General features: G+C 39.4%; 1 pseudogene; it reads left to right on the forward strand.

Annotated features, from left to right (window-relative positions):
* The window catches only part of LOC100066386 (UDP-glucuronosyltransferase 2B31-like), a 36,531-nt pseudogene extending 23,170 nt beyond the window's left edge, over positions 1-13,361 (forward strand).
* The last annotated feature ends 148 nt before the right edge of the window (positions 13,362-13,509 follow it).

Consider the following 13,509-nt stretch of genomic DNA (forward strand, 5'->3'; position numbering starts at 1 on the left):
TATAAAAGAAGGCAGCGACTTGTTCTTATTTGGCCCTATATCCTTTCTCCTGTAGTATGTGCTCAATAAATATTTGTTGAATGAATCAAAGAATCTTTAAGCTTTTCTAAATTAACTTCCTCCAGAAATCTGGAATCCTTTTTAATAGCATCACAGGAATCCAAATTCTGCCTAAGTACTTCCAGTGGCAGAGAGCTCTCAACAGCATATGAAAGTATATTCCACCAAGCACTAGCTCTGTCAAACACTAGACCCCATTGTTTGTTTGGTATGGTTTTTTGATTGGTGTCACTCTGCTTCCTACATGTATTCTCCCTGGGTATTAGTTGATTCTTCTGCATTAATGCTCCATGGATTATATATTATTCTGCATGATAACCTGTACAAATATCTCTCCCTTATCTTGTAATAGATTCTTAGAACTGGCAGCATCTTGAGTGGGGTCCTGGAAATCCTCAGTTTTTACAAATTTCCCCAGTGGATTTGAAGACATTTGGTTCACTGGCCAGCACTAATCTGGAACACTATTCTGGAAACAAGTTCACCTCCAAATTTCTCTTCTCCTCAGTTAAATGTTTTCTCATCCCTTTAACCAGTTCTACAAAATGATGGTCTCCAGTTGCCTGTCTCTGGACTTGGTCTAATCTGGACATTCCTTCTGAAAATATGTCACACACGTAAATGGATACAATACTATAGGTGTGATCTGTCCACCATAGACAATAATGGACCAGATGGACACCACCTTTCTACCAATGTGGCCTGAGCTTTTCCATAGCACCAAGTTTTCTCCCATTTTTAACTCATTGTCAGTTAAGTCTCCAGTTCTTTCTCATAGGCATAGCGCATGCAGTTGGGGGAAAAAGACAATAAACTGAATGCCGAAATTTATATTTACTCTTTTTAAATCTTATATTGGTCTTTGGCAAATGTTCCAGTATTTTAATCTTGAGTATCTAATGGGAATTTCCATTCAGTTTTCTGTGACTTGCAAATTGAATTCATATGCATCTGTTTCTTCATTCATTCACTCAACAAATAATTACTGATAACTTACTATGTGCAAGTCATTAGCTAAGGCCTCATGTGGGACATGAATTTCTACAAGACACATGGGCTGCTTTCAGGGACCCTGCCTTCTCATAAGCAAACCTACTAAGTCTTCATCTGCATGATTGACAACAAAAGCCATCCCAGAACAGAGACTTGTGGTCCAAGGTCACAGCTCTTTATCTCAATACCATGTCTTTAATCAACTCTTTTGGAAGGCAGTCATTCATCAGTTAAGAATCTACCTTCTGCTCTCTAGCCTCATATTCCCCCATTTCTCAATTTACCAAAGAATGTTTCTATGAGAAACTTCACCAAGTATTTTAATGAGATGAAAACATGCATAAATTATTCCTAAATTCACTAACAAAAACAAAAAAGAAAATGAGGCTAATTGGTTATGGTTCATCAGGAGCCTGAGCTGGCACTCAGTGTTCATTATTTCCTCTTGTAAATATTCGGAATCCTTCTGTTTCATACACTATTCCAGAAAATACTAGGGACTGACTTTAAGTTTACCAGTCCAGAAAGTCTCTGTTTTTCCCCTTTCTATGAAGAGAACTCACATGAGTCTATTCCCAGTGTCTGGAGCCCCTTTCTACAACCATGAATCCTCAAAGTGCCTGGCAGGAACTTGAGAAACACTCTAGGAGGTGACTTGTCCAGAGCTGAAGCTCCCATTTGCCATATAACTGCTTGTTAAATTTTATGACTATACTTTCACCTACCCTGTGTCTACTTCCTTTTATATGTTGTTCTATTCTTTTCAGCCAGAAGACCCTCTTGGCAGACCATAGATTGAGTGATTCTGTTGGCTTTCCTTCTTGTATTGCATAAAAGCGTCTTCCTCAAGGAAAGGTCTTACACTTCTCCGTCCTCTGATCCTCTTTTCACAGGTTCCTGCCAAACAGTTTTGTTCCTTTTAGATAGGGCACCTCCCCATCTATCCTTTGTAGATTATTTCTCAAAGCTGAGTCAAAGACCTTCCTGTGCAGCCTTCTGCTTTCTTTAGATGCCTTTGCCTCCAGGATTATTTGTGAATTCTGAATCATCATTTTATTACTTCAAATTTTCTACTCCTTATGGGTAAATATCCCTAGTATGAGTCTGTAGTTGGATCACTGAATTTAAAATCTTTTTAAAAATAAAGAGAACAGAAAATCCAGGAAGTAGGGAAAGTTGTGCACAAACAAGAGGCTAAGTTGAGGGGATGCCAAGAAAATAATTTAAAAAGTGTGTGGCCGATGAAAGAGATCATGTTCAAAATTTCTAATACAAGAATATCAAAAGTAGGAAGCCACTTCGGTTATCATCAGGATACAAAAGGGATATTTGGGGAAAGCAAAGAAGCACATGATTTTTCTTTTACTTGCACTAAAAACATAAAAGAACACATGTTTGCTATGAAATAATCCAGACATTCCAGGGTTGCATCTAGTTGTTCAAATGCCACACCACTACCCAGAGGCACACCACAGTGAACAGCTCTGTCTGTATGTTCCCTAAGAGGTGAAGACTACTTTGCTACAGTTTTTATTGAATCTGAAAATTCAAATGAAGTTTTATGGCAGAGAGATCAGAAGCATCAGACTCAGTAATATTTAGCAAAGAAGATGTTCTACACCAAAATTGATAAAATTGTTTCTAAGTAAGTCATTCATTCCTCAGGGCACCTCCCCAAGGCGAAATTCTAAAGCAGCTGCTTAGGATGTTGCTGTGGAAGCCAGCCATCCTGGAGAATAGAGACTGGCAGCTTAGCTCCCATCCAAATATGCCTGCTGAGAGGTGTGCCCATTCCTCTATTTAAAAGGATTCCCTGTACCTCATACAAAACTAAAATGAGACTATACAAACATGTATATATCCATATATATACACATATGTGCATATGCATATACATATACACATAGACATCCCTCTTTCTTACCATCATTCTTTTCTCGAACCATGAGGTTTCCTAAATAGCTCTGAATCTGTCAATCACTCTATTTTAATGCTCTAGAGCTACCATAACAAAATACCACAGACTGGGGGCCTAAACTACGGAAATGTATTGTCTCATAGTTCGGGAAACTAGAGGTCTGAAATCAAGGTGTTGGCAGTGTTGGTTCCTTCTGAGGGCTTGGAAGAAAAGATCTGTTCCGGGCTTCTCTCCTTGGCTTTCAGGTGGTTCTCTTCATCTTCACATGGTGTTCTCCCCATCTGCAAGTCTGTCTCCAAATTTTCCCTTTTTATAAGGACCCCAGTCACATTGGATTAAGGGCCGCCTGAATGACCTCATTTTAACTTGGTAAGAACTCTATCTCCAAAAACAGCCACTTTTGGAGGCACTAGGGGTCAGGACTTCAACATATGAATTTGAGAGTAACACAATCAGACCCATAACACACCTCCACTTCCAATGTCCACCCTGAAAGTCACTTTAATCTGGAGGAAGCAGCTCTTTAGCGTCAAAAGACAAAATCAGCTGAAAATAACCAAAACTCCAAAGACTATGCCCAGTTCTTGTGGAAAGCCATGTTCTAGCTGGGTGGGCATCTGTGAAAGACCAGGCTTTTCCCAGGAAAGTAAGAAACAAAGGAGATATGACAAGAAGTAAGAAAAATTGAAAAGGAAAGAAAAGCACAGCAGAGAAAGTACACCTAGGAGGGCTGCAGAGGGAGTGGCTGTTTGTTCAGCCCATCCGCGCAGTTCTACTCTAGGGAACGAAGTCAGAGGGGCCCTGGGCTGGAAGCCCAGGCACCCTGACAAGAGACAGGAGGAAATCCACACATGGCCCATCCACACCTGTAAAGGCACCCCAGGGTCATTAACTGCCACATTCACACGTGCAATGTCACAGACATCAACTACCAACTAGATTGTTGTGTAGATCTTTCACTGTCACTGAAGGCCATTGTAGGTGAGGATGTTGCATGGAATCCAAGTGTTGGTCCTCCTCTTATGTGCCACCATTCATTTACTGAGCACCTATTCTGTGCCAGGTACTGTGCTGAATATTTCACTTAAGTTTAGTTGGGAGTCTAAGTGGAGTTCCAGTGTAGATGGGGTGTGGGGGCGGGAGGCTTCTTCCACCCCATCTAGGCGTCCATATTCACAGGCTGATGGAGAGGGTGGCACTGGGGTTAAAGGAGGAAGGAGGAGATGGTGCTTGACACCTGGGGAAGACAGCGGGAGGGAACCAGGGAAACAGAGTGTGTGGGGAACCCAGTCCATCCCCGGGGTCTCCTTCAGAAGGTAGTGTTGTAAGTAAAAGGTAAAGGGGCTGTTTTGATTAAGATGTTGTGATTTCTGGGTATTAGGACAAATTTCTCCTCATTCCTGTGTGGATCCTGGGGCCACATCCAGTGAGGGCTGTGAAGGTCAGCACAGCAACTTCCCAGCCATGTCCAGCCCTGCCCTTCCCCTCAGATCTTCTAAAATTGCAAACTTTCCCTAACTTGGCTTAACAATTCATTTTGCAAGTGTCCTCTGAGCCAGTTTTTCTTTCATTACGCAAAGTATTTTGTCTCCGATAACAAAGTTTTGAGACTTGTAAATAACTGCAAATTATTTTATTTAATAAATTATGAATTATTGAATCATATCAATTCCTAAATTACTTAGGTAGCCATCAAAGAGAAGTATCTATGTTGCTTCTGGTCACTGGGGGAGTTTTTCCAGGATGCCCTTGGGGAGCTTATACAACACCTCTTTAGGAAGAAGCTGCTGCATGAGAAAAGAAAGTGTTTTGAATACTTGGCTTGGCATTAATATTTACAATAACGTTTTAGAATTTGCCTCTCCACATTTTGAAAATCCATTTCTATCCCTCTTCAATAGCCATGATCTACTCTAGGCTTGCAATCTGCACGAGTATTTCAGGTTTAAGAATGCTTTATTTTCTCCTTTGCATTTTTCCTGTAAGGGTTACATAAATCATTAATTTGCTTTTTTCTCCAGGTAAAAGGCGATTTTCTAAAATATAATTTCTCGAGCAGTAATTTATGTTTCTCTCTCTTCTGCCAGTATATAAAACGTTCTGTTATGATTTGTATAAACTTGCCTAGTGAATTAAGTCAATGTGCAAAATGTACATGTGATCACACATATGTAGAAACCTGTCTGAGTGTGAAATAAATCCACTCATCATCATGCAACGGAGTGGTGGAGCTGCCGAAACACAGAGAAGCTTGGCTCAAGGCATAAAACAGTCATTTTATAATCCACTGATGGGGTTCCAAAACAGTTGATAATTCAATTTCCTGTAGTCTCAACTCAAGGCTTTCCCTGGTAGTGAGCAGATGCCCTGTGCATCTGCAAATGAACCAGCCATTCACCCAAGGACTAGTTTCTATGTGTTTCCATTTATTCCACTGGAGAGTTCCTCTGACTTTTCACCCAATATTAAAATAAACGTGGCCATCAACTGGTTTTAAAATCTGTACATATTTTGATTTCAGCCTACAGTGATAAAAAATAAAAATAAGCTATACTTCAAAACTATGCTTCAAAAACTATACTAGATTCCAAGTTTTGCCAAAATCATCATTCTTCACCAATATTTAGATTCCTTCTCCCCTTCTCTCCCTCTGTCACCCACCCCAGTACTCTCCCTCCTCTCCTCCTGGTGTGTAGTATTTCCAGGATGGAAATGGAGAGCGAAAAGTGGTGCTGAGAGGAGAGACAAATTATTATCCCCACTACTTCCTGTCCCTATAAAACGCTCACCTACAGTAGTCAGCTTTTTTTTTTTTAAAGATTGGCACCTGAGCTAACAACTGTTGCCAATCTTCTTTTTTTTTTCTGCTTTGTCTTCCCAAACCCCCCATACATAGTTGTATATCTTAGTTGCAGGTCCTTCTAGTTGTGGGATGTGGGACACCACCTCAACGTGGCCTGATGAGCGGTGCCATGTCCGCGCCCAGGATCTGAACCCTGGACCACCACAGCAGAGTGCGTGAACTTAACCACTCGGCCACGGAGCCAGCCACAGTAGTCAGCTTTTTAAGGACGTTGAAGAAACTAAACTATCCAAAAGGAAATTAGAGCAATTCCCTGAGGGAGCAGTTTTCCTCACTCATCTTCATATTTTGTCAAATTCAGAGTGCCCTGTTCTTCTCTGAATCCCCAATTAGAGCTGTGAGATTCTTTCTATAAGGAGAAAGCATCCATTCTTTCTGTGGCTTCCTTCAATCTTAACCAACCATAACCATACCTCCTTTAACCAGAGGAAATGTTTCTAAAAGATAATTGTGATTAAACTAGGCAACAAATGTTTTTGGTATACTTTTATTGAGTTGTTTTTGCAATAAAATGAAAATATATAGAAATCCCTCCAAAAATGTCAAATCAAGATGACCAGAAATTCAGAGAGCAAGCATAAGAATGAATGAAATAAAATTATATAGTGATTATTTTAATAAATACTGCAGACAACTGGTAGACTCTGTAATGAGCATACAATATAGTCTGATAAGTTTACATAATGTTCAGATGACAGTCTGATCCAGTTTTTTTGATTCTCTGCCAATTGCCAAAATCTGCACATCATTTGGTTCCAAAGAGCAAAATTTTTACATCCTGCTGTTGTAAAACCTAGGAGTGCTTAGGAGATTGCGTACTTTGCAGACCATCAGATTCAAGCAATGAAACTCCATACAGCAAGAAGAATGAACTAGCTACAACAAAATGAAATAATATAGATGACTCTCATGAACATAATATTGAGTAAAGAAGCCAGACAGCAAAGAGGTCCTACTGTAAGCTACTATTGACACAAAATTCAAAAATGAACAAAATTAATGTCCAGTGTTAGAAGTCAGAAGACTGGTCACTTTAATGGCATGCAAGTGACTTGAAGGAGCTCAAGGAGAGCTCCTGGGGTCCTGGTGATGTTCTATGACTTCATCTGAGTTCTGGTTCACAGGCATGCTTGCTTATGAAAATTCATTGAGCTGAGAGCTTGGAATAAGTGCTCTTTCTTGAAGGTACATTATACTTCAATAACTTTTTTAAAAGTGTGCTTTTGTTGATCCATTTCCTACTTTGGCCCCCACTAACACTATTTCTCCTCAACCTTGAATTCCAGTACAGAGATTTACAGAGACAGAATCCTTGTGTTTGGACAAGACCCACTCTATCAAGAATATAGTTAAATATTTGTGTAACCTTACGGGCAGACTACTAAGCTGCACAGAGGAAAACTCAAGGAAGCCAGGCTCAAAAATGAAATTAAAAAAATAAAAGGAAAGAATATTCATCTGCAGCTAGATTCCACAGGGAAAAACAGTTGGGGGAAAAAATCAGAATCCAGGGTTGATAAAATATACAAGCTAAGATAGCAAGTTTTCAACAAAATATCACCAGACACACAAATGAAACAGTGACCCATACTCAGGAAAAATAAAAATTAGTCAATGGACACTGTCACTGAGCATCCTCAAATGTTGGATTTAGCTGACAAAGACTTCAAAGCAGCTATTATTAATACATTCCAGGAAAAAATGAAAATCATCTGTAAAAATGTAAAGGAAATTATGACAACAATGAATCAAAAATAGATTTTCAATAAGGAGATAGAAATTAAAAATAAAAAACAGAACAGAAATTCTGGAGGTGAAAGTCCAATAACTAAAATGAAACTTACACCAAAAGTACTTGACAACAGATTCAAGATGGCAGAAAAGAGATTCTGTGAACTTGGAGATAGAAGAAACTTCTAATCTGAAGAAAAGAGAGAACAAAGGTTGAATAAAGCTGAACAGAGCCTCAGAGACCTATGAGAAATTATCAATGATAACAATCTACATGTAATGAGAGTCTCAGAAAGAGCGAAGATAGAAAAAGAAGCAGAAAAGGAAATTGAAAAAATCATGGCCAAAAATTTCCAAAATTTATGAAAAACCATTAATCTGTTTTAGTCACTTCAGGCTGCTATAACAATTATCATAGACTGAGTAGCTTACACATCAAACATTTATTTTTCACAGTTCTGTAGGCTAGAAGTTCAAGATGAGGGTGCCAGTATGGTCAGGTTCTGGAAAGAGTTCTCTTCCAGATTCCAGACATCTGACTTCTCACTGTATCCTCACTTGGTGGGAAAAGAGTGAGATAGCTCTCTGACGTCTTTTTGTAAGGGCACTAATCCCATTCACGAGGGCTTCACCTTCATGACATCATTACTTCCCAAAGACCCCACCTCCAAATACCATCACATTGGAGATTAGATTTCAACATATGAATCTGCGGAGAGACACAAATATTCAGTCCAGGGGCCGGCGCTGTGGCAGAGTAGTTAAGTTTGTGCACTCCACTTTGACAGCCTAGCATTTCACTGGTTGGGATCCTGGGCATGGACCTAGCACCACTCATAAAGTCATGATGAGGCAGCATCCCAAACAGCAGAGCCAGAAGGACCTACAACTAGAATATACAACTATGTACCCGGGTGCTTTGGGGAGAAGAAGAAGAAAAAGAAGACTGGCAACAGATGTTAGCTCAGGTGACAACCTTTAAAAAAAAATTCAGTCCATGACATCTACATATCCTAGAAACCCAACGAATGTTGAGTAGGATAAATTCAAAGATAGCCACGCCTAGATGCTGCATAGTCAAACTGTAGAAAGACAGAGAAAATCTTGCAAGTATCAAGAGAAAAACAAGTGGAGCATCAATACAATTAATAGGTATCTTCTCATCTGACACATGGAAGCCAGAAAGCAGGAGAATGACATATTCAATGTACTGAAAGTAAAAAAAAATAACAAAAAACTATCAATCAAGAATTCTACTTATTGTGGTAATCATTTTGCAATATCTACATATATGAAATCATCATGTATACCTAAAACCAATACAGCATTTTATGTTGATTTTATCTCAATAAATCTGGGGGAAAAAAGAATTCTACATCCAGCAAATTTATTCTTCAAAAGTGAAAGCAAAATAAAGATATTCCCAGGTAAACAAAGATCAAGAGAATTCATTGCTAGTAGAACTGCCTTACAGTAAATACTAAAGGAAACTCTTCAAGTTGAGAGAAAATGACACCAGCTGGTAATAAATCCACAGAAAGAAATTAATAGCACAGAAAATAGTGAACATGGGGGTTAATTTAAAGTCTATAAATATATTTTTCTCATTTCTTCTCTTCCTCAATAGACATAAGTTCTACAAAACAATAACTCTAACACTGCAATGTTGGTTTTCTAACATAGATTTAATACAGTGATGCACTACTTAATGACTGATATACATTCTGCATCATTAGGTGATTTTTGTCATTGTGAAAACATCAGAGTGTACTGACACAAACCTAGATGGTATAACCTACTACACACCTAGGCTCTATGATACTAACCATATGGGACCACCGTCATATATGCAGCCCCTTGTTGACGAAACATCGTTATGCAGCGCATGACTGTACATATGACAATAACAGTACAATTGGAGGAGAGAATAGAGGAAGGAATAGAACTATATTGGAGCAAAGTTTCTATATTTTACCAGAATTAAGTTAGTATTAGTCCGAAGTAGGCTATGATAATTTAACGGACATGTAATCCCTAGCTGAACCAAAGAAAAAAACTCAAAAGATACACAGATTTTTAAATCAACTGGAATTTAAATATGTTAAAAAATGTTTATTTGACATAAAGAAAGCAATCATGGGGCCAGCCCCAAGGCGTACTGCTTAAGTTTGGCATGCTCCACTTCAGCAGCCCAGGTTTGCAGGTTTGGATCCTGGGCACAGACCCACACCAGTCCACAGTCATGTTGTGGTGGCATCCCACATACAAAATAGAGGAAGATTGACACAGATGTTAGCTCAGGGTGAATTTTCCTCAACAAAAAAGAAAAAAAAAGAAGACAATGAAAAAAGGAATAGAAAATTTTTATTCATAATATGATCTTAAGCATCATAAGCAGCATTATTATTTTCATAATTTTTTCTTGTCTTAGGCAAGACTGGTTTGGTTGGAAGGAATATCAGATTCACTAAAAAGGTGGTTTATAAATATAATGGGCCTCTCAAGAACTGGAGAATAATCAACAGCCACTCCGTTTCCATAGTCCCACAGATTTTCAGCTATGCTTCTTTCTGCCAGTCTGCTTCATTCCTTCTCCAGCTTTCAGGGAAAGTCTATCAGCAAACACAGAGGCCCCAGTAATTACCAGCCCCTGGACTACTGTACCTTATAGATCTGGCCTCACCCCTATTTGACCAAGTGCATTCTTTTTTCATCCTTTTTCAACCTCAAGAGAGGTTCTGATAGGAAGCTGGTCATCAGCTGATTGGCTGGTTCATGTCATCCCTATGTGCATCACTTTTTCTGAATGGTGATGGGAGAGGCTAGGCAGCAGAATCCCTCTGCAAGGGCTGGGACGGGACAAGCAAATTGACTCATATGACTACACTACTCTCTTCCACTGAAAAAATAACATCACTTCACTATTTCCCAGTGTGCTAGCTTGTTTGGTGCACTTACTTGGTAACAAGCACTCATTTTTAGTCAGAAATCATGACAAACTATTAGAATCTAAAGAAAATTTTTTTGAGTCATATGAAATTCTGTAGGGGGAATTCAGCTAAGAGGGGAGAGGTTGGATTAGACTACCTTTTTTCCCCCAGCCAGCTTCCCACTTACTGTAACTGGCATTTGATATCATTTTCCTATTTCTAGAAAGCCAAAAGGCAAGAGAGAAGGTGGCAACTACAAACTGGTGGATTTATAAAGAGTTAATTAAGAGAATCCTATATCTGTGTGTGTGTTTGTGTGATTGTCAAACAGTCTTGTTGAACATTTGCTGCCCACAGTGTATAGACAGGAGGGATTAGATTTCTTTTAATGTAAGCAATAGATTTATGTTTTTGTGATTATATAAAAATCTAATATTTTAGGGGGGAGTTTCAATGTTTTTTACAGGTCTTTATTTGTGGAAATGTTATTAAAATACTAATGGAGAAAAAGCAGTTACAGATGTATTGGACTTCCCCTAACTGGTAGAGATAAGTACAGTTGTGACAACGTTAAAGCATTGCATTTACAGGATGCTGTTTGGGTATGACTGACTATTCAGGGTCAGAATTTGAACATCCCGTTGAGTACTGTCCTCGTGGGAGCCACCTCAGGTTGCCCTAACTTTCCCAACAGCGAGATCAACATTGCTCAAAAAAGGTTTCAGATCCTTCTGTTGAAGTGATCGTGGCATCCTCTAGTGGAAGATGGATCTGCTCTTTGGAAACGTCCAAGTCTGAGGAATGAGGTGCAGATAATATATCCAAATAACACAACTTTGGGCCCCAAATGATGTGAGATTAAAAGTTTTGATATTCATTTTCTGGTATGATTAGTGAATTCCTGTTGAAAGCAATTTTAAGTAATGGCAAAAATATTTAAATAACTGCAGCGTTTCCCTGTAACCTGAAGGAGGAAGATCACAGTGAACACACGATTCAGATGCCTTCAAATGAGAGAGCACAAAAGGAAGAAACAGAGGGAGATATGGAGAAACATTTGACAAGAATCGTAAAGGACGTGAATTTGGAGCAGAAGCAGACATTCTGAAATTTCCTACTTTAAAACTGCAAGATGAGCAAGAGAATGGACACCGTTGAGGCCCATGTTGTGCTTCAAGAAGATCCACAGGGGAAAAACATCAAACGTGAAGCAAAACACAGAGAAACAGAAATCATGAGGGAAAGCCAAGAATCTAGAAGTCAGATACAGGGGACCTAATATGTGAATAATAGAAGTTCCAGAAAGAGCAAAAGACCAGATAGGAGAGAGCTAGTCACTAGGGAGATCGGAGGGCCTTCAGGTGAAGATGCTGCTGCAGCCTCCTCCTCTGGACTCTGGTCTCATGACTATGCAGGAAAACCAGAGAGGATGCTGTGTGAGGACCAGAAACTATAGAAGAATCTCTGAAAGCTGGAACACCAAAGGGGTTGGTTTGAAGCAGGAAACCAAGGCCCCACCAACTCCCGAAGGTGGGAGTGGCTCTAAGGGCCCTCCACAGCCCCAGATGGTATATTCAGCTGCAGAAGGGGCTCAGCATTGATTTGGAGCAGCCTGGCAGATGGAACCCTCTAACTCCACCTCCATCCTGCCCTGAGTCCTGGCAGTGGTCAGTGGTCAGCAGAGGTGCCTGTCCCTGGTGGAGTAGAGAGCATCGTCCTTGAATAACTTCCTCTTTCTCATTCCTTTGATCCTAGGGTGGTGACAGCTGTTACAACCCTCTCCTGCTCTTGTTACTGCACTCATCCTGATGGTTTCCCTAAACCCTGCCTATATACCTTTCTACCCAGTACGTTTATTAAGTTGTTCTTGGGTTTCCCTAATATGAATGTGCTATTTACTTCCCGTTGGGACCCTGACTAATTCTGGTGCCTTTATCATTATGATAAAATCCAACTGTCTATAAAGTCTGCCTGGACCCTTATACGGGCTCATTTTTGTCACTTGCTTTTAAGAAACACCTGTATCCACAAACATTTTCACTGTATGTGCTCTGCTGGAGTCTTTTCTCAGTTCTTAAGAGTTTTAAAGCTGTCCTTTCTTGAACATTTACTATCTACCAAGACTGCACCAAACACTCCCGATGTGTTTTCTTATTTAATTCTCACAACCCCAATAAACAGAGCACGTTGCAATCCTCCTTTTACAGATGAGGAGTCGAAGGCTTTTGCCAAGATCACTCAGTCTTTAAAGGCTGTGCTTATCTATGGGAAGGTACCAAGAATATTTGATCAAGATCCTTATTGATTTTGCATTATCATTTTGGGGAAAAATTTGTTGGTGGTAAGTTTTTTCTCAAGAAGTTTCAAGGAGCTTGTACGACTATTTCAGATTTCAGTCATGACACAGACAACTATGCACCAGCTACTTGCAGCTCTCTGATTATCAGAGTATTGAAAATGAGTCTACAGTTATTCATAATAGCCAGAAAATGTGAATAAAAAATGTTGATCAACTTACAAATGAGTAAACAAAATATGGGATAGCCATAGTATGGAATATTATTTGCCAATAAAAAGGAATGAAGCCCTGACGTGTTACAACATGGATGAACCTTTAAAACATTATGCTAAATGAAGCAGCCAGTCAAAAAAGACCACATATTGCATGATTCAATTGACTGGGAAATGTTCAGAGTCTGCAAATCTCAAGAGAGCAACTAGATGAATGGTTGAATGAAGCTTGGAGGAGGCAGAGATAAGGGAGTTCTCTCTAAAGGGTAAATGTTTATTTATAGATGATGAAAATGATCTTCAATTGACTGCTGTGGACATTGCACAGTTCTGTGACTACACTATGAACTATTGAACTGTATACTGTAAGGTTCAAGAAGACTGCAGACACAGTTTCCTCTCACTTGCCACTGTTCTTAACAGTCTTCCAAATACAGTTGACTTATACCTACAAGAGCATCACCACTTAGCAGATGACAGCACCTTTAATCTTAAAACAGATA

This window comes from Equus caballus, chromosome 3, assembly GCF_041296265.1.
Source record: "Equus caballus isolate H_3958 breed thoroughbred chromosome 3, TB-T2T, whole genome shotgun sequence".
In the NCBI taxonomy this organism is placed as follows: domain Eukaryota; kingdom Metazoa; phylum Chordata; class Mammalia; order Perissodactyla; family Equidae; genus Equus; species Equus caballus.